This window comes from Delphinapterus leucas, chromosome 11 (assembly GCF_059928025.1).
Source record: "Delphinapterus leucas isolate spDelLeu-1000000601 "Yukka" chromosome 11, BTC_Dleu_Yukka2, whole genome shotgun sequence".
NCBI lineage: Eukaryota > Metazoa > Chordata > Mammalia > Artiodactyla > Monodontidae > Delphinapterus > Delphinapterus leucas.
Window position 1 is genome coordinate 98877833 of NC_143139.1, and position 19627 is coordinate 98897459.

Consider the following 19627-nt stretch of genomic DNA (forward strand, 5'->3'; position numbering starts at 1 on the left):
TAAATAAATAAGTTTATTTTAAAAAATAAAGAAAGTAAGAAAGAAATCCTGCACCCAGTCTCAGAGCTGGGAGGCCTGGGGGTGGTCACTGAGGGCTGAGGCCCAGAGAGGGACAACTCTTGCCCCAAGGTCACACAGCAGGGTTACACTGGAAAAACCATTGCTCTCTTAGGTGGTGTGAACTTGTAATCTTCTTTCCAGTTTTCCTTTTCCCTTTTACCCCTCTGTCAAGAACAAATATCAAGCTTTCGTTTTTCCAGATGGTTGTGTGTTTGAAACTAGATGGTCTGAATTCATTTCTGACCAGTGGTGCTCAGCGTATGAGCGCTCGGCTGCTTGCTTTTACCTGCTGTGGTGTCCTGGACTTGCTCCCCGAAACAGGATGTGACTTGATAGCTGGGACAGGCCCTGGGCTGGGCGCTGAGGGCAGTGAAGACTCACGTCCTTGTTCTCTGAATACTCACAGCCTCGTGGGTCTCCAAGGCAGGGATGCGGAGCTTGTTACCAAAGGCCAGAAGACCCACGCACTGCTGGAGTGGCGTGTCCTAGCCCGGGATCCACCCCAGAAGGCTTCCTGGAGGGGGTGGTAGCTGGGCTGAGCCTCGTCCGCAGTGCGTGCTCAATAACCAGTAACGCTAGCTGCTACTGTTATTCACGGTAGGAGGAGTGGAGGAGGGGCTGGGAAGGCAACGTGGGTGGGAAGAACATCCCTTTCAGAGGGAACAGCTTGAGAGAAGAGGCAGGCAGTTCTCTCTGGCGGGAGAAGGGGGGAGGCGGTGTTGGGGAAAGGGTGGGAGGTGAGGTGGGAGAGAGAAGCAGGGGACCACCTGCTTAAGAAGGGGGGACAGGAGCTGTGTCTGCCAGGCAGCGGCAGTGACGCGGTGACTGTCCGGATGAGGGAAGGTTGTGGCCCTGGGGAGGGGAGGATGGGCCGATGACAGGGCCTCGGAGGAAGGATGGCCAGGACCTGTATCTCTGGTGTCCCTGGTGGCCTTGCTCGTAACTGGGAGGGACAGATGTGGAGGGCATGCCCCAGGCCAGCCCTGGGTCTTGGGCTGAGCCCCGGCACGACTGGGCTGACAGCAGTGACCACCCAAGGGCTGTACGAGATACCGTGTGCTGCTGTGATGGGGGGCCTGATGGAGGGAGGCTGCAGGGCTGGGGGTCCGGTTTCCTGGTGGCGAGCACTTAGTACAGGAGTCCTGCTTCATACCAGGGATGTGTGTCCAGGACTGCCGGCCCTGCAGTGGAGGACGCCACCTTCCAAGCCACAGTGAAGAGCCAGGTGAGCCTGGTGGGGAGTTGGAGCCCCTTCCACACCTCACACCTGGGTCCAGGTGGTCCCAACAGTGCAAGCAAACCAGCAGTGAAAAGTACTCAGTGGCCTCCAGGGGCAAGTAGGAGTCTAACCTTGCAGGTGCCATGGGTTCAGGGCCGCTGCCCCAGCAGAGCTCAGAGCCCAGTTCCCCAGAGCCTGACTCCTGGGGATTGTTCAGCAAAAGCAAGAGACAGGGGTTCACAGTGATTCCCCACTCCTGGAGCTGTGATGTTCCTGCTGTGACAGATCCCCGGCCAGGTAGAACTAAGATATCTCTACGTAAAAAACACGCCCACAAACACTCATGTGCTCCTGGTGCTAGAATAACCTGTTCATCCTTCCTGGAGGGCCAACTGGCAATATATTCAAGAGCCTTTAAAAAGCAAATCCTCTGTGAAGTGACAATTCTTCTCCTAGGAGTAGCTAAATTATTAGAATTTAGAACTTCGTGGATAAACAACAAGGTCCTACTGTATAACACAGAGAACTATGTTAAAGATCCTATGATAAATCATAATGGAAAAGAATATAAAAATGGAATGTAGATACATAGCTGAATCACCTTGCTCTACGGCAGTAATTAACACAACATTAAATCAACTATACTTCAATTTTTTAAAAAAAGAAAGTAAAAAAAAAGAAAACACAGCTTAGGCTCAAAAAAAAAAAAAAAGGAATTTAGAACTTGGGAATTATTAAAGATGTGCAGGGAAGACGTTCATCACAGCACATTTGTAAATCACCTAGACAGCCAAACAGTGAACTGGGTACAGAAGTTATATACAGGGGACGTCTGCACAACGGACTATTCTGCAAACATTAAGAAGTGGGCTATAGAAACATATTTAAAGACAAAGTGAATTGTTCATTGTGTATTAGCGGAAGAGCAGATTATAAAACGTGATATATCGCCACAATGATTTTAGGTATGTATTATGAATAGAGAAGAAAGACTGGTTAAATATACACTCGAATGTCAACTGTGGTTTCTCGGAGGTGGGATTCTATGTATTTGTTATTTCCTCATGGGTGCTTTTCTGTGTTTGTTGATGACAATAAATATTATATTTACAATCAAGACAAAGAGACTTGTGTGTATGTGTGTATATGTGTGTGTGTGTGTTTCAAAGGCCCAGAAAGAAAACACCAAGTTCAGATAAAGATCCACAGTGACTCACTACTTTCCCAAAGCAGGTTTCTCTCTCCCAGTTTGGAAATTATTACAGAAAATGCTGGATGTGTAAGGCTGGGCTTGGCCCCTGCTTCCCTAGGACAGAGCTCCCCAGAAGGGCTGTCCTGACCACCTGGGCAGGGTCACCCACCAGGAGCTTGTGACATGTGCAGGCCTTGTCCCACCCAGACATCTTAGAACCAGAATCTGGGAGAGATCTTTTTCCCCCCAAGAAATGTCTTTTGTGTGTGTGTGTAGTAAAATATACATAAAATTTACCATTTACCATTTCAGTGTCTTTAAGTATTCACATCTGTTGTGCAACCATCACTACTGTCCATCTCCAGAACTTCTCGTCATCACAAACAGAAACTCTCTACCTATTAAATAATAACTCCCCATTCTTCCCTCCCCACCAGCCCCTGGTAACCACAGTTCTACTTTCTGTCTCTAGGAATTTGACTGCTCCAGGTGCCTCGTATAGTGGGATCATACAGTATTTATACTTTTGTGTCTGGCTTATTTCGCTTAGGCTATGTTCTTAAGCTTCATCCATGTTGCAGCATGTGTCAGAAGTTCATTCCTTTTTAAGGCTGAATAATATTCCATTGTATGTACAGACAACATTTTGTTTATCCATTCATTTGTTGGTGGACATTTGGGTTGTTTCCACCTTTTGTCTATTGTGAATAATGCTACTATGAACATGGATGTGTACTATCGGCTAGAGTCCCTGCTTTCACTTCTTTGGGGTATGTACCTAGGAGTGGAATTGTTGGGTCATATGGCAATTCTATGTTTAATTTTTTGAGGAACTGCCATATGGTTTTCCACAGCAGCTGCACCGTTTCACATTCCCACTAGCAATGCACAAGGGTCCCATTTTCTTTACATCCTCGCCAATGCCTGTTATTATTATTATTTTAATAATAGCTATCTTAATATGTGTGAGGTGGTATTTCATTGTGGTTTTGATTTGCATTTCCCTAATGATTAGTGATGTTGAGCATCTTTTCATGTGTTTATTGGCCATTTGTGTATCACCTTTGCAGAAATGTCTATTTAAGTCCTTTGCCTACTTTTTAATCAGGTTTGTTATTGCTGAGTTGTAGGAGCTCTTTATATATTTTAGATATGGGCGATCATTTTTTGCATATACAGTATTCTTGGGTCATATCACTTGTTAAAACATTAGTTTATTATTTTTTAAATTTGGAAAACACGTAAAGAAAAAAGAGGGATACAAGAAGCGGTAGTGATTATATTCTTTGACTCAGCAATTCCACATCTAGGGATTTGTCATCAGGAATTTTTGTGAACATGCACAAAGATTTAGCTACAAGGATGTTCATCATAAAAGAAGGAGGAAGCAAGGATTAATGTCTAATCATGGTACATAGGTTAAATAAAACATGGGTCAGCCTACACAGTGCTCTGAGATTGCAAGTAACATTGGAGATGAACACTCCATGATGTGGGGACATTTATAATTAGCTATGCATGAAAGGAGAAAGTTGCAAAACAATATTTACAGTGAGATCCCAATTTTGTTTCAAGCATATGTGTAATTCTGTAAAGAGGCAGGAAAAATGCCAGTATGTTAATACTGGTGATCTCGTGCGGTGGAATCTCGTTATTTTTATTTTCTTCTTTGTATTTTTTCAATTTTCCAAATTTCTGCAATAACCGTGTGGCTTTACAGTTTAAAAAAAAAGTCAGTTCTTTTTAAGGCATCCACAAGTGTATGTACAGTGTTACCCCGATTATGTGAAAATCTATATATTTACAAGAAAAAAAAAGGACTCGAGACCAGAGTCCCACGCGGAACCCTCAGCCGCCCTGGTAGGCGCTGTGAGATTCTGAGATTTCTCATTTTTATTTGTATTTTTATTTGTATTCTCCTAGCTTTTCAAACTGTCTGGTTGTTCTGTTAGCTGCTTAGGGAAGGGGGAAAAAAGGGGAAATTGTTAATCTTTTCAAAATGAAGCTCTAAAGTAAATGAAAATCTGAATTAGATGAAACTTAGCTCAAATACCTCGGATACGCGACCAAAAGCCGAGCCAAAGACAGTAAGCGGGACGCGTAAACTGAGCCACAAGCGCCGCAGCAGAAAGGAGGCCCCGCCCGGGCCCCGCCCCCTGCCTCACGACGCCCCGCCCACGCCTCGGCCGCCTGACTGCGACGTTAAGTCCGCACCGCCGGCTGCCCCCGGTGTTCGGCGACCCCCGCGCAGAAGCCACGCCCCCAGCAGCGTGGAGACCACGCCCCCAGATCCCGCCCCGCCCCCTCGGCCGCGCCGCTGCGTTGGTTCATAACGCCAGCGGGCTGCGCCCTAGCCCGGGCTTCCGGAGTCCGCGCAGAGACCCCGCCCCCGGGGACGTAAGGCCACGCCCCTCCCGCCACGCTGCGTCCGCGCCGCCCGTTGCGCATGTTCTGGCTTCCGGAGCGGGACGGAAGGGCGGGCGGCCGCCAAGGCCAAGGCCGCCAGGCCCCGCCGTGGAAGGGCGCGGCTCCCCGAGGAGACCCCGCGCGCACTTCCTTCTGTCCACCTCTTTCCTGCCGCCGCCTGCCCCCAGGTGCGCGGGTCGCGGAGGCCGCAGTGGATGCCGCACAGCCGGGGGCAGAGATCAAAGCCGGGGGTTGGAGGCCGACGGGGCCCCTGGGACGCGCGCAGCGGGTGGATCAAAGCGCGCCGGCCCCGACTGGCCCTTCCGAGCGGCTGCCCGGGACGCAGCGCGATTAGGCAGGACACAGACTACGGTGTCTGCAGTGAGCAGGCCAGGCCCAGCAAGGCTACTTACTCCTGCCCCTTCAGGGCTCTGCTCCGCGTCAGGGGTCGTAGCGCCCTGCCTCATGCTGGCCGTGACTCGGGCCTAAGCTGTGTCAGCCGAGGCTGAGTTTGCAGTGCCACTGCAAAGATGGAAGGCCCAGCGGACATCATAGCAGCTGCCAGTTACTGAAAACCAGTGCCAGGCAGGCCTGGGCCCTGTGCCTTTGTAGCATCTCATTACTCCTCATAGCAGTTCCATTAAGTGCTAGTAAGCAGTCACCTTTCAACAGATGAGGGGCTGAGATCAGAGAGGAGGCTTGTCTAAGGCCTCTCAGCAGAAGGGGCGCAGCCTGCATTGGGGCCCAGATCCCCATTTGTGGAACTCAGACTTCTACGCTTTGTGCTAACCTGACTCCGGTGATAGTTTCCTCACAGTGGGCACAGCTGGCTGCCAGCTCGTTAGCTCACTGCTGCCTCATCCCCAACAGGAAGACCCTCCACCCAGAGCTAAGCCCCTCTACCCACGCTGAAGGTGCCCGGCACCCACGAGCTTTGCCCCAGGAGCCCGGAGATTGCGTCCAAGTTAACACCCACCTGTTACACGGGGTCTCTTCGCCTCAGTATTGGGAAGGACACGCTCTGTCCAGCAGCTGAGAAGAGGGTGTGAAAAATCAGGTGGTTCCAGGATGGTCGGTTTGTTGGACCAGGTCAGCCATGCCAGTGGCGCAAGTTCAGGAAGTGTGACTGAGGGCACCCCAGGATATTCACACACACGTACAGACTCGGTGTTGAAGAAACCAAACCCCCAGCTACACCAAGGCTGCCTGCTTCTCCCATCTCCACCCACCGGGTTCCTGGGAGACACCGAGGGGCATTTTGTTTTCCACGTGGCCTCCTGGGTTGGTATACGAAGGCCACGTGATGCTGGACATTGGCAGCAGATAGGACATGAGGCCCCAGCCCGGGCCAGCTCAAAGCCCAGCACAGCGCGCCTGCAGCAATCCAGATTTTCCAGCCTCCAAATGTACCTCAGAGAGGAAGCTGCACATTTGATTTTTTTTTTTTTTTTGGCTCCATATTAAAGAACAAAGCATGGGAACTGGACAGGCCCCTCTGTAAACAGAAAACACATGTTTTCTGAGAGAATGGTCTCTTCCTTTCCTGGTTTCTTCTCCCGTGGACAAAGGCCTTCTTAGGCCTCCCTGCTTCAAGAGCAGGGAGGCCTCAGACCCAGGGCTGACAGGAGGTGATTATTTTTTGCCCCAACTCAGGGCACAACACCCACATTCTTAAAAGGGATGTTAATGGATCCACTCAGCAATGGGGTCGGCCTAGGGTGTGGTCCCAGGAAGGAAGCCCCTCAGGAACCTGAACAGGATTTGGGTGGGAGGAGGAGGAGACTGGACCGTTTGTATCTTCCAAGCACTTGAGAATCATCTTGGGTTCTGCTTGGGTTCTTCAGATGAACATGCGTTTCTTGGTGCCTACTAGCCACACACAGGGGCAGAGACCTCTCTAACTCAGAAGAGAGGCTGGGGCCTGATGTCTGCAAAGAGTAGGCACACTGAGACTGAGTACGGACTGCTCTGTGACCTCAAACAAGTTTCTTAACCTCTCTGAGCCTTAGTTTTCTCATCTGTAAAATAGGGATAAATATTTGGTTGTTGAGGATTCAATAAGATAATGAGTATAGCCCTGTCAGACACAAAACCAATTAATAAGTGAAAGAAGTCAAACTATGTCTCAGTTTTGGTGGTGAGCTGTTTCCACAACCCCCAGAGTGGCCTGAGAACCCTCTGCAAATACCCAGGATTCCCGTACTTCACAGAGCACCTGCACATCCTCCGGGCACTGGATGAGCGCCGGGGCTCAGCTACCCCCAGACTAGCTGCGACCCCTCTTTGGAAGCCATCATCTCAGGAGCAGATCATTCTTTCGAGTCACCCCAGCAGCCTGATCTTTGTCCTCAGGGGAGATTTGATTTGGGGAAATAACCAGATGTCCTTTGGGCCAAGTTGGCTGAGAAAACGTACGGAAGCCAAGCCAGGGCCCCCTGTCCAGTGCCAGAATGTGCCACGACTGCAAAGTCAGGAGACCTGTGGCTCCCAGCTCCGAAGGCAGTTTGGAAGGAGAATCTGGACCCATCGTCTGGACTGGCCGCCGCTGGTGTTGGTGGGTGTGAGAGTGCCAACGTGCGGATGTATGAAAATGGAGATAGTCACACACAACCAGGCTCGGAGGACAAACCAAACCAAAGCCAGACTAATTAACACGAGGCTGCCTTTCATCTCTCAGCTCACAATTTGATTTTCATGGAAATCTTTGTGGGAAAATTCCAAGCGTTTCTGACACAGGCAAATGCGTGAGAGTGAGGCAGGAAGTGGTCCTGGAAGAGTACAGGGCTCAGAGATTGGGGTTTCCTCCCAGCTCTGTACTTAAGCAGCTCCATGGCCTCTGGCTGATCATTTCATCTCTCTAGTCCTCAGTTTTCCGATCTGAACAACGGGGATAGTGATGCCTATCCTTAATATGAGAAGTAAATGGGGGGAAAATGGATATGAATGTGCCTAAAAGTCCTGACCTTGTGTGGCAAGGGCCTTAAAAACATGGACACCATTTGACCTAACACTCCTGCTTCTGGGAATTTATCTTCAGGAAAGCAGCATAGCCACACATGTAACAGTCACTATAAAGATGTTCCAGAGGCACTTTTTTTTTTTTTTTTCCTGCACCGCTGGGCTCGAGGGATCTTAGTTCCCCGACCAGGGATCTAACCCATGCCCCCTGCAGTGGAAGCTCGGAATCCTAATCACTGGACCACCAGGGAATTCCCCCAGCAGCATTATTTATAGTAGCAAAAGCTTTAAAGAGACTACATGTCCAACAATAGTGGCAAAAATTATAGGATGGACTACTGCACAGCTCTCGGGAGTGCTCCAGGCAAGAAATACACAGGCCACGCCCACATGATGGGTACTTAACCTGTGTCAGTGACATTGTTAAAAAAAAAAAAATTAGCATTCACAAGGTCTATTCACAATAGCCAAAACATCAGAAACAACTCCATTGTCCACCCACAGCCAAACAGGTAAACAAGCTGTGATAGGCCTACAACGGGATAATATAAAACAATAAACAGGAGTGAGCTGTTGATGGACGTATTGATAGACATAGATGAATGTCACCTATGCTGGGCGAGTCCACACTCTGTGATCCCATTTATGTTAAATAAAGGTAAAACATCTATAGTGGTAGGATTCAGAAGATTCCCTGCCAGGGGACATTTTGTGGTGATGGTATTTTCTTTCTTGATTGTACTGGTGGTCCCAGGGCTGAATACATTTGTCAAAACTCATTGAACAGTAAAGTGAAAGGGGTCTTATTGCATGGAAATTATACCTCAATAAAGTTGATTTTTAAAATTAATGGTATTTAGATTTTATTTTTCAAATCCTGGAAAGAATGAAATTTAATGACATAAAATGCTCAAAACATATTAAGCAAAAAGATTCAGAAATAACCTATAGTGTGATCACACACACAGAGTACATATACATATATGGTTTGGAAATATACCAGAATGACTTTCAACAAAATGTACCTGGTAATTATTTTATGGGTAATTTTTGTTTTCTTTTTTGTGCTTTTTCTGTATTTCCAAATTTTCTATAACAAACACTTTCCTTTTTATAAACAAATTGAATCAAAACAAACAGATCTCCTTTCCTCTCTTCCAGCTGTAGCAGGCCAGGGACACGGGACTGGGCTCTGGGACAGAACGACGACGATGCCCGGGTCCAGCGAAAGGGAGCTGCCTGGAAGGCAGTAATGGATGATGGGCGTGTGAGGGTGGAGCTCCCTGCCCCGGTCCTTTGGCCCAGTTTCTGTGCTGGGTTATTGTTGAGGGCTGCCATGCCCACTGGGCACTACGGATGCAGGGAGAAGTGTGGTCCCTGGGCTTGCTTGGGTGGCTGGGAAGCCAGACCCTCCTGTTTGGAGTGACAGGATCCTGTGGCTCCAAGGTCCCCTCCTGGACATGCCAGTCTCCCCTGCTGGTGAGGGTGGGTGGGGGTTCTGGTCTCTGCCCCCGTGCCACTTTCCCTGCTGCACAAGGCCCTCCTCGGTGAGACCTGCAGGGACTGATGGGGCAAGGGGGTGGCACGCCCGGTGCAGTGACTGAGCTGTAGCACGTCTCCTGTCCCTGCGGCCCTGGGAAGTTGGGGCTGTTGTTTATCACTACCTCTCCCTCCAAACTGGGGGAAACTGAGTGGAGAAATGACTTGCCCAGAGTCACCTGGCCGGCAGCCCCGGGCAGCTCAGACTTGACCTCACACCTGGATTCTCACTGCCTTCAAACTTCAGTTCCCAGGAGCTTCTGGGCCCCAAATAGCTCATTAATGCAGCATGGGTTTGGGGGTCAGGGGCTGTGTTTTTCCTGTGCCTGTCGTCTGCTCCGGGTTATTGTACAGTTTATAATCTACCGCTCATTCGGTGGACCCGTCAGCTGGGCTTAGCGGTTAAACATGAGTTTCTCTGAGAACAGGGCTCTGCCTGTGTTTAGAGCTGCTGGGACCCCCCCTCTCCCATCAGGCCTCTTCCCTCCAACCAGCTGGCCTCACGAAGGTGCCGAGGAGGAGACCTGATTGATTGGGTTTCTTTCCCCTCCCTGACTGAGCAGATTCTACAACAGACTGTGGAAATTAAAAATAAGAACCCGAAACTGTTAAAAAAATATTTTTTTAACTAAGTCACAAATGGGAAGGATGAGGCAGCAGCAGGTTAAGGACATTTTGTGATGTAGAGTTGCTATCAGCCAGTGCTTTTGTAACTGTAAATGTCACAATTTATGGTCCTTGGGAGCCGGTGGCGGCGGAGACTGGGCTTATACCTGCGTGCGAAGCTGCCCTGAGCTGTGGTCAGCCTGGATTTAGTTCACAACGTAGGGCCATTAGTTCTGCTCGGATTCTCCTGCAGGGCCTCACCAGGGTCCCCATTTAAAAATGTCCATGGGGTAAAAGAAAAAGTTTTTTAAGTGAAATGTATTTGTATGTCTCTTTATATAAAGAAATAAACTGTAATGTGAGTGGCCAAAGGTGGCTTTGGATTAAGAGGGACATGCTTACTTTCTCTTTCTCTCTCTCTAAGTCTCTCTCTCTCTCTCTCTCTCTCTCTGTATATATATATATATATATATATATCTCCAAACTTTCTATAACATTGTGTAGTCTGTATTGCTTTTATAACGAGAAGGGACAAAATACACTCTTATTAAAAGTAGTCAAAATTCACCTAAGCCTTCATGTCAAATAATATAACATGACAATCCACAGTATTTTTATTAAGTATCTGATATTCTGCCAAATTCTCCCACAATCCTGGCTCCTTAGAACACCCCACAGGTGGGAGTGTCACCCCATGCACACTCGAGCCGAGACCCTGAGTTGGTACACAGGGCCCACGTGGCAGAGCTGGGGACTGAACGTGGATAATTCCAACTCTCAGAGCTGTACTATTACTATAACAACTTCCTGCCCCTTCAAGGTGAACATGTTTCCTAAATACAAATATTTTATCTTGTTTAGATAGAATCTGAAATTATTTCTGTAAACAGACTTTAGTAAAAGAAATATAAAAATCATGTTTTGTTTTGTTTCGTTTTTAAATTTATGACCCTGTTAACAACAACCAAAGTAGGCAATGGCCCAGGACCCAGGGCAAAATAAAAAGGCAGGGCCCCTTGTTCAAAAAGGATTAAGAATTTTTTAAAAAAACAAGATCCTACTGTATAGCACAGAGAACTATATTCAATATTCTATGATAAACCATAATGGAAAAGAATATTTTTTTATTTTGGAAAAGAATATTTTAAAAAAGAATGTATATATGTATAACTGAATCACTTCGCTGTACAGCAGAAATTAACATAACACTGTAAATTGTTGAAAATATATTGATAAATAAAAATATTGATTAAAAAAAAAAAGAACTTTAAGACAGAGGCAGCGGAGCATAGAGCATGGGGTGACTGCACAGGCTACGTGCCCATGAAGCCAGGCCGAACAAGGTCTTGGCGGTTTTTCATGGAGCTAGGGTGACATCCCCTTTGGGGACAAACTGAGCACCAGTGACCACACATCAGAAAGCAAATGGGTGGCTTCAAGCTTCAGGAAGACGTGCGGTTCTGGATGCATTTTTCAGTCCTGGAAATACAAAGTGACTGCAGCTCACGAATGGAGTCCCCCAGTGAGGATGCCGTGGGAGAGAACAGGCAGCTTCCCTCCCGCAGAAAGGGCCCGGCCTCTGAGCAAGGGGCTTTCGTGTCAACGAGGGGTACCTACTTCAGGAGGCGCCCTGGCGCTGAGCCCCGATGGATCTTCAGTGTTCTGCTGGAGCCTGCACGGCTGACCAGCCAAGGTTTTGGAGATAAATGCTTGTTCCTGTGAAAATACCCCTTCTGGGAAACGATCTTGGACTTCATTGGCAGGTGGATTTTTCCCCAGATGAGGCAAACTGTGGGCCCTGGGGATGAACTGGCAGCCTAGGTACATGAGCTGACAAAGATCTGTGGCTCTGAACACCCGCTCCACACGCTGCCCCAGCCAGCCCCAGGATGACCTGCCCACCTCTATGGTCTCAGCCCCATGGTAAGTTCTGAAGTTTCCAGGTGGATGGGTTGCATCCATCAGGTGCCCCCAGGCGCAGCCTCTTCTGTGAACTACTGCGGGCATCCAGGACCAACTCTAGAAAGAATCACATCTGAGAAATCATTGGAAGAGCAAACATCCACTGAGCGGAGAAGCTCTCCGGCACCTGGAGGGACGAGAGACAACATATCCCGCCCCCTACTCCAACCCCCAACCTGTCTCCACGGCCCCCTTGCTCATTTTTCTTTAAACAAAAAACCAAACAACCTCATTCTCCCAGCCTTTCACAGAGCTCTGGCATAGCAGGCCTGGGGCTGTTTTCTCCATAAACATGTCTTTGCAGGGAAGGACGGACAGACAAACTGATGAACAGGGCAGGGCAGGGGTATCCCAAGGCCGAGTGACAGCTGATGCTCTGTGCCCCTCAGCTCCTGTTCCAGCGCTCAGACGGCCCTTGAAGGGACTGGGCTAGGCCACTGCGAAGGCTCCCAGGCCCGGGGACACTCAGCTTCCCCCTCCAGCCCAGACACGTTCCCGGGACCCTGGTACCAGCAGCCAGGGAACTCCCGAGAAGAGGAGGCCCGAGCTTCCAGGTTACTGGGGGTCCTCCCACCTCACACATAGTCAACAGCTGCCTAGAGGGCAAGGACTGGGTCCTATATTTACGGCACCTGTGGGCTGGGGGCAGGTGGGCCCGGGGCCCTCGACCCTTTACGGAGCCCAGGTCCTCTCCTGGACACGGTGGAGGGGGGTGGTGGTGGTCCCAGCTGTCCCTCTTCTCCCAGGACAGAAACACAGGGGAGCTGCTTGCAGCAGCTGACCCAAGCTGGTTTGCTGGGAGGACAAGACAAGAGGGAGCCCCTCCGAGCCCAGGCCTGCTGCAGCTGCACTGAGATCAACCACCTTTCAGGAAGCATCTTGTGCCCACCTCACTCCCCCCCACCCCCAAAATTTGCCCAAGACGCTTTGGAGTGGGTTATAAAACAGGCAAGTGCCGAGGAAGGTGCCTCAGCCATGGGACCAGAGAAGGGGCTCCATCCTGAGCTGCGGGGGGTGTTTACCACTTAAGAAAAAGCATGCAAAAAAAGCTTCGGGTGGAATTTCAAGTCCTGGAGATTTCTCAGTAGCCGGGCCTCTCCCCATCGTATTTCTTTCTTTCCTCCCCTCTCCCGGCCTGCTTTCCCTCTTTGTTGCCAAGCTCAGACGACACTGCAGAAACCCAGCCCAGCGCCCACGAAGCCCGGAAACTTCCAGCTCCGCGACTGTGCGGAAAGTTGGGTTCGCGGGACCGGGGTGACAGCGGCGCCGCGGGGCCGCGTGCGGCGTGACCCGGGCCGGCGGCCTCTCGCGGCCTCGCTCTGCGCGGCCGCGCCGGGACCTCGGACAGTCCGCCGGCCGGACGTGAACTTGACTCCGGCGGGACCGCGGGGCACTCCGGGATGACCTGGTAAGCGGCGCCCGCTCTCCCGCCCTAGCCCTCGGCGCCGCCCGCGGCCGGCGGGGTCCGGGGCCGGGGGCCGGGCCCAGGCTCGGGCCGGGAGGGGGCGCCCCGGGGGGCGAGCGCGGGGGGCGCCGCCGCCGCCGCCGCCGCCGTGACCGTGGCCGCCATGGAGCGCACGGCTCAGCCCGCGGCCCTCCGCCCAGCGAAGCCGCCCGCCCCGGCCTCCTCCCGAACAAAGACTCGGGAAGTTCGGAAGGGAATCTTTCGCGACATTTTCGTCCCCGGGCCGCTGGGTCTGGGCGGCGGCCATCAGGGCTCTTAAAGGGGAAAGAAGCTCGCTCTGGCTTTCTCTCCCCTTCGGCCGGCCTTGCGCGGCCCCCACCCGCTTTGGCTGGAGGGAAGAAGGAGGGGGCACCGGTGCCACTCCGGCTTTCAGGTGTTAAAGCCCCAGGCCCGGGCCTGCCAGGGGCTGCACGCGGATCAGGGCCTGTGGGGTGAGCGACCCCCATAGCTCAGGGGAGGCAGCCCTGGCCCACCTGCGCAGTTGCCCCCGGGCCGCTGCAGTGCGAGCGGGTCCCGGGGGACTCCAGGCGGCTACTGCGCCTGGCCCGGCCCCCCTGCCTGAGCGGCTTCCCTGTGGCCATCCTGGGGGACCTTCCCCAGGGGGGAAGGACCTTCCCCAGGGGGGCACCCCTAGCCACCACCTCCTCTCTGCTCTGCCCAGGGCAGCTGTGCCAAGGCAGCCTCGGTGCCACGCTGCTATGGCAGCTTCAGGGACACAGCATGGCAGCTGTGGTCAGGGCCTGGGGAGGAGGTGGCGCCTGGGCCCTGTGGGGCCTTGTCCCTGGGGAGCAGAGCTGGGGACACTGGCGCCTCCACTTGCCTCTGCCCACAGGCCCAGGACCCCCTCCGGCCGGTTTCTCTGCACCCTCCTCCTCCCTTTGCCTGAGACAAGGCCACCTGTGAGTGGCCTGATCCCTGGGGGGCGCCTACGGGGTAGGCGGTGGCAGGGCCTCGGCAGCCCCCTTGAGTTTGACTGCCCCCCTACCCCGTCCCAGCCCCGGTCCCCCAACCACAGCAGGGAATGCCTGGCTGGGCCTGCTCTCAGTCACGGACAGGTGCCCAATCTTCCAGAGGTCGTTGTTAACCTCACCTCCATCCCCAGGGCACCTGGACCCCAAAGTCCCCTTCGGTGAAAGGCTACAGGGGGGCCATGGATGGAGAAGGCCTAGGCCAGCCGGGGGCTGGACAGGTCACTGCCCTCTGTATCCTGGATGCTCCAGCAGGGGCCTTGAACAGACAGCCTACAGGGGTCAGGTGGGGTGCAGGGGAGAGTTTTGGGGACTGGGGGAACAGAGAGCCCAGGCCTGCCCTAAGGGGAGGGAGGCCTCATGCCGGCTCCCTCCAGTTGCTGCCACGAGGGGAAAGGCCTAGGGTTCCAGAGCTTCTGGCTCTCCAGGAGAAGGAAATCCAGATTTGTGCATAGAATGCCCAGAATTTGAAAACCCCGAATGCAGGACAGAGGAAACACATCCTTGGGTGAACCCAGCCTGTTGCCCCCCGGGTTACAACCCCTGGGTCCGTGTGAGCTGTTTCTTTTTTTTTTTTTTTTTCAATTTTGCGTGGCATGCAGGATCTTGGTTCCCCGACCAGGGATCAAACCTGCACCCCTGCAGTGGAAGCGCGGAGTCTTAACCATTGGACCACCAGGGAAGTCCAACATGAGCTGTGTAATGTTAAAAGAGAGGCAGGTTTCCTAGTGACCCCCGCCCCAGCCCAAGCTCTGACAAGGAAGCCCTATAGACCTGGGGCGCAGAAAGGGAGGAGAGTTTGCACCTCGTTTACCCCTCATCATGACGGAATCACGGGGAGGTGTTGGCCTCCACATACTGAGTCCTTCTGGCAGCTGAAGCTGGCTTGCCTCTGTAAGCCCTGATCTGCTTAACCGAGCTGATTTGAAGTTAAAATCTCCCTAAAACAAGGAACCCGACTTACCCTGGCCCCAGATCCTCTGGGGAACCTCTCCGTCCACTCAGGCTGTGCCTGAGGTGCTCTGTGAGTAACGAAGGAGGAGCAGGATACGGAAAGTGAACTTGAACTTTCTTCACATCCCAGGCAGTAGAGCCGGCGCTAGTTTGGAAAGCTTGGGCTTATGGTTGCACTGAAGGGCTGGCTCTTCTGTGAGCCAGGTCTGCACTCAAGACCCTTGCCTTGTGCTAGCTGGGTGGCCCTGGGCCAGTAACCTCAACTCTCTGAGCCTCAACTTCCTCACTCCTAAAACGGGCTTAATAAGAGTTCTGATTCAGTGGAGTCTTGGGGGAGAATTGTGATACCCGTGTGGACGCTCAGCGTGGCACTCACATGCAGAGGCACTCAGGAAATCTAGCCTCTGCTATTTGACTGTAGTTGAGGGGGACCGTGGCTTCTCTAACACGGCACCTGCTTCTGGGGCAGCTCTTGAATTTCTCAGATCTCATGTCAACTCTCAACTGCTTGCCTCTCCCCACTTTTTGTGTTTCTTTCCTTATCCCAGAAGAAACCATCACCAAGGCCCTCCCCTGCATTTATAGGCCTATGCTGAGCACAGGGGGTCGAGACGTGAGTCTGACGTTGGCCCTGCCTTGAGAATCTGCCGGATGCCCTGTGCAATTATAACACCAGGATGAGGCTCTCTGAGCTAACTTTCCATCCAGAGAAGGTGTTTCCTGCAGTGCTCCTGCTGCCGGCCGCGTAGTCTCTGTTGAATGCCCCCAGGGACGAGCCGTCTCTGTTGAATGCCCCCAGAGACGAGCAGCTTACCACGTCTCTAGCGGTGTTTCTGCAGAAGCTGTAGGAGGAAGCCTCCTAGGTATCCCTGAGCCTTCACTGGTAGGACCGGATGTGGGACGGGACTGCAACAGTGGTTCTGGGTCTGAGGCATCTGGTTTTCCCGGGGAAAATACACAGCTGGTAAGAAGGTCCTAAAAACTTGGTGAGGTTCTGATTTCAGTCTCCAGGGAAAGCACTGCAAGTGATGGATGCATGTGTTTACAAAACAGAGCCCCAGTTCCCATTTCTGCCGACAGTCGACAGTCGGTGTAGCAAGGAGAAGCAGGAGAGAAGGGGTCACAGAGTGGGAAATAAGACAAACTGACTGCAAAAAGCTGGCTGCTGCACTCAGGAAACTGGAAAGTAAGGTCCAGGATCCAGAGGCCCAGGGCTCCTTGCTGGGAATGGCTACGTCAATGCAGAGCCCAGTGCAAAATTAAAATGGGGGGCGGGGGCTTCTTCAAAAAGTATTAAGCGTTTCAGGATGGCGACAGCAGAGCATTAAAGCAAGTGTGAATGCAGGGCTTGAATGCAGGACTTTGCTGAGTGTGGAGCCCTGTGTGGCAGAGAGGCCACAGACCGCCCCCCACTCCAGCCCCGCCCCAGCTGGCCCGGCTCGCTGCACGTGTTCCTGCCGCATGCCGAGGGCTGGGGAGGACCCGCGGGCAGCTCCGTGGAAGGAGCATGACTCCTCTCCTGCATTGATTTTTTTTTTTTTTTCCATCACTGATGTTACATGCTAATTTTAGAACATTTTGAATCCTCATAAAAGAAGAAAGAAAGTTTTCAATCACCTGTGAAACCACCCTCAGAAATAACTAGTGGGAACACTTTACCTAGCTTCTGTAAAAACATAATTTTAAGCAAAATTAGCATCTTAGCATCTGATTATATGTATCATTTTATCTTCTTCTTGTTTCACGAAATATTTTATCACAACTTGTTCCCTAAATCAGAAGATACTGTTCTGCAAGTTGGTTTTTAATGGCTCTTTAATATTCCATTGCTGAAGCTCTTTAACTAACCCCTTATTATTGGACGCTTAGGTTATTCCCAATTATTTCCAGTTTTCCCTGTTGTGAACAACGTTTTGGGGAATGTCTGTGTGCACATTTCTGCTTATTTCCTAAGGGATTGAAGGCTGTTAGGAGAGACCTTTAGGTTCCAGAAGCCTTTGGAGGTTGTCTGAAATTCCACCTCGGCCAGGGGCACAGCCCCCGGCCCCCTGCACAGTGACGGTACTGAGGCGATAACCTGCCTGGCATCTTTTGACTTTTAGAGAAAAACCCAACCCTCCCCAGAGCTGACTTGACTGGGCAGTTTTGAGCACGCACAGCACCGGCTGCCACGTCCACAGCCACCCTGTGAGGGGCTGTAATCAGCCCGCTTTACAGATGAGGACCCTGGGCCCAAAGAGCAGAGACGGTGGCCCAAAGACCTTCCGCCTGTCCTACTGTGAGAAGGCACATTAATGGTTACGAAACAGGAAGTGGACCCTCGTCCTACTCAACTGCTGGTAGGATCTAGGGGTCCAGGCTGCCTCGACCACTGAGCCTGTCAGGCTGGGGGTGGAACGAGATGAGGTTTATCATGATGCCTGCTCATGGGCGATGCTCTGTAAGTGGTGGCGAGGGGTAGGGGGAGGAGGTGGGATGGGGTGGGTGGGTCAAGAGGTGAGGTTAGAGCCCCTTGGGCGAGGAGTGCTCTGTAGGGCATCTGGCCGCCTGACCAAAGGCTCCTGAGGGCAGGGATGAGGTCTGCTGACCCCAGCCCAGCACTGCCCACCACAGAGGAGCACCAGGTGTGGAGTGAATATGTCGGTGGCAGGCCGCATTCCCAGGGTCTCCTTCAGAGGCATCTGGGCGAGCTGGGGGTGGGGTGGGGTGGGTTGTCAGTTTCCTATTACTGCCATAACAAAGTTCACTGATCTGATGGCTCAAACAATCAAGGTTATGGAGGTTGGAAATCTGAAATGTCTCACAGGGCTAAAATCTAGGTGTGGGCAGGGCTGGTTTCTTCTGGGGGCTCCCGGGGAGCATCCGTTCCTGGTCTTTTCCAGCTTCTAGAGGCGCCCACATTCCTTGGCCCATGGTCCCTTCCTTCATCTTCAGAGAGAGTGGCGTGTCTCTTTCTCTGATCATAGCTGGGAAGGAGTCATGTGACTAGATTGGCCCCACCTGGATAATCCAGCTGCTCTCCCAGCTCCAAGCCCTAAACGTCATCCACTTGCACAGTGGATTCAAACTGTTGTGGATTTGTTCCTGGGCTGAGGAACTTCCTGCCAGAGGCCCCACTGGCTCCAGCCTTTGCCCACCTCAAGGGCAGAGGTTCTGGAAACTCAGGCAGGTTCTATGCTCAACCGGGAGCTGCTCTTCCTCCGCTCAACTCCGTGGGGCAGGTGCAGTGGGCACTGCTATCATCCCCATTTTACAGGTGGGCAAACTGAGGCCCAGAGATGCCAGATAACTCTCCCAGGGCCATACAGGTGGCAAGGGGCAGGGCTGAAGCTTGGTGATGGCTGGACCCTAAATCCAGGGCTCCGTGGGGCTCACCACCTGCTTCCAGGAATGTGGTCTTTCGCAGCTCTCACTTAGCCACAGCTCTTGATTCTTTCCAGAAGGGTGACAAGCCTTCCTGCCCCGTTCCCAGAACAGGCCGCTGCTCTAGGGGACGGAAGGGCCATGGCGCAGCCCTTGGCAGGGGGCTTGTGTGAGTGCGGAGGGATCTGGGAGCCTCGCCTGGGGCAGGGCCTCAGTGCAGCTTGCATGTCGTGGGGTAAAGGTGTCAGTGGCCAAGGACGAGTCATCCCAGCCAGAATGGCAGCAGCTCTTCCCGGGCCAGCACCCCCCCAGGGGCTTTGGGGTGTCTTTCCCCAGCACCTGGCACAAAGCCCAGCCACTCTGAATGAGAAAGTGAGGTAGAGGACGTTCCTGGGGCAGCCTTTGAAGCTGGGGTGGCACTCGAGGCACGAAGGGGCCGAGGGTGTGCCCCCCAGGGCCGGGGACTCTACAGAAGGCGCAGGCCGCGTCCCCTCCCAGCCGCCTCTGCTCCCGGGCCTGGGCCTGGCAGGGCAGGAGTTAAGCCGCCGCGGGCACCCTGGCATCCCCACCCCCACCATTTTTCTTCCTTTTTTGCCTTTTTCCTTCTTAATTAATCATAGCCTGCTGCCCAATTTAAATATGGAAAGGCCCAGGCCAGGCAATGCGATTATTCCCGAGGCCCGGCGGGCCGAGCGGGCCCTCGGCTTCGGGGAGCACGGTGGCATCGCCCCCTTTCTGGTGTGTGTGAAATTATGTGCACAAAAGGCGTCTCCGTATCCGAGTGTGTGAACTAAATAAATAAATAAGGGCTTTTGTTTGTTTGCCGGCTCCTGCACATGACTGTTTTGACTAAACCGCCCGTGTTGTCTGTGCCTTTATGGGACTCAGGAGACAGGAGGCGGGGGAGGCCCCGCAGGCCGGCCGGGGGCTGGGGG

General features: G+C 52.4%; 1 long non-coding RNA gene and 1 pseudogene across 1 annotated transcript; both read right to left on the bottom strand.

The window, feature by feature from the left end:
• Window positions 1-11193: 11193 nt before the first annotated feature.
• LOC111186455 (uncharacterized) lies at window positions 11194-11880 on the bottom strand. The gene is made up of 2 exons (XR_016395081.1): window positions 11598-11880; window positions 11194-11459 (listed from the first exon to the last, which is right to left on the bottom strand). It is a non-coding gene; the product is annotated as an uncharacterized LOC111186455 (long non-coding RNA).
• A 141-nt stretch (window positions 11881-12021) lies between these two features.
• LOC149748099 (uncharacterized) lies at window positions 12022-17619 on the bottom strand (annotated as a pseudogene).
• Window positions 17620-19627: the final 2008 nt, after the last annotated feature.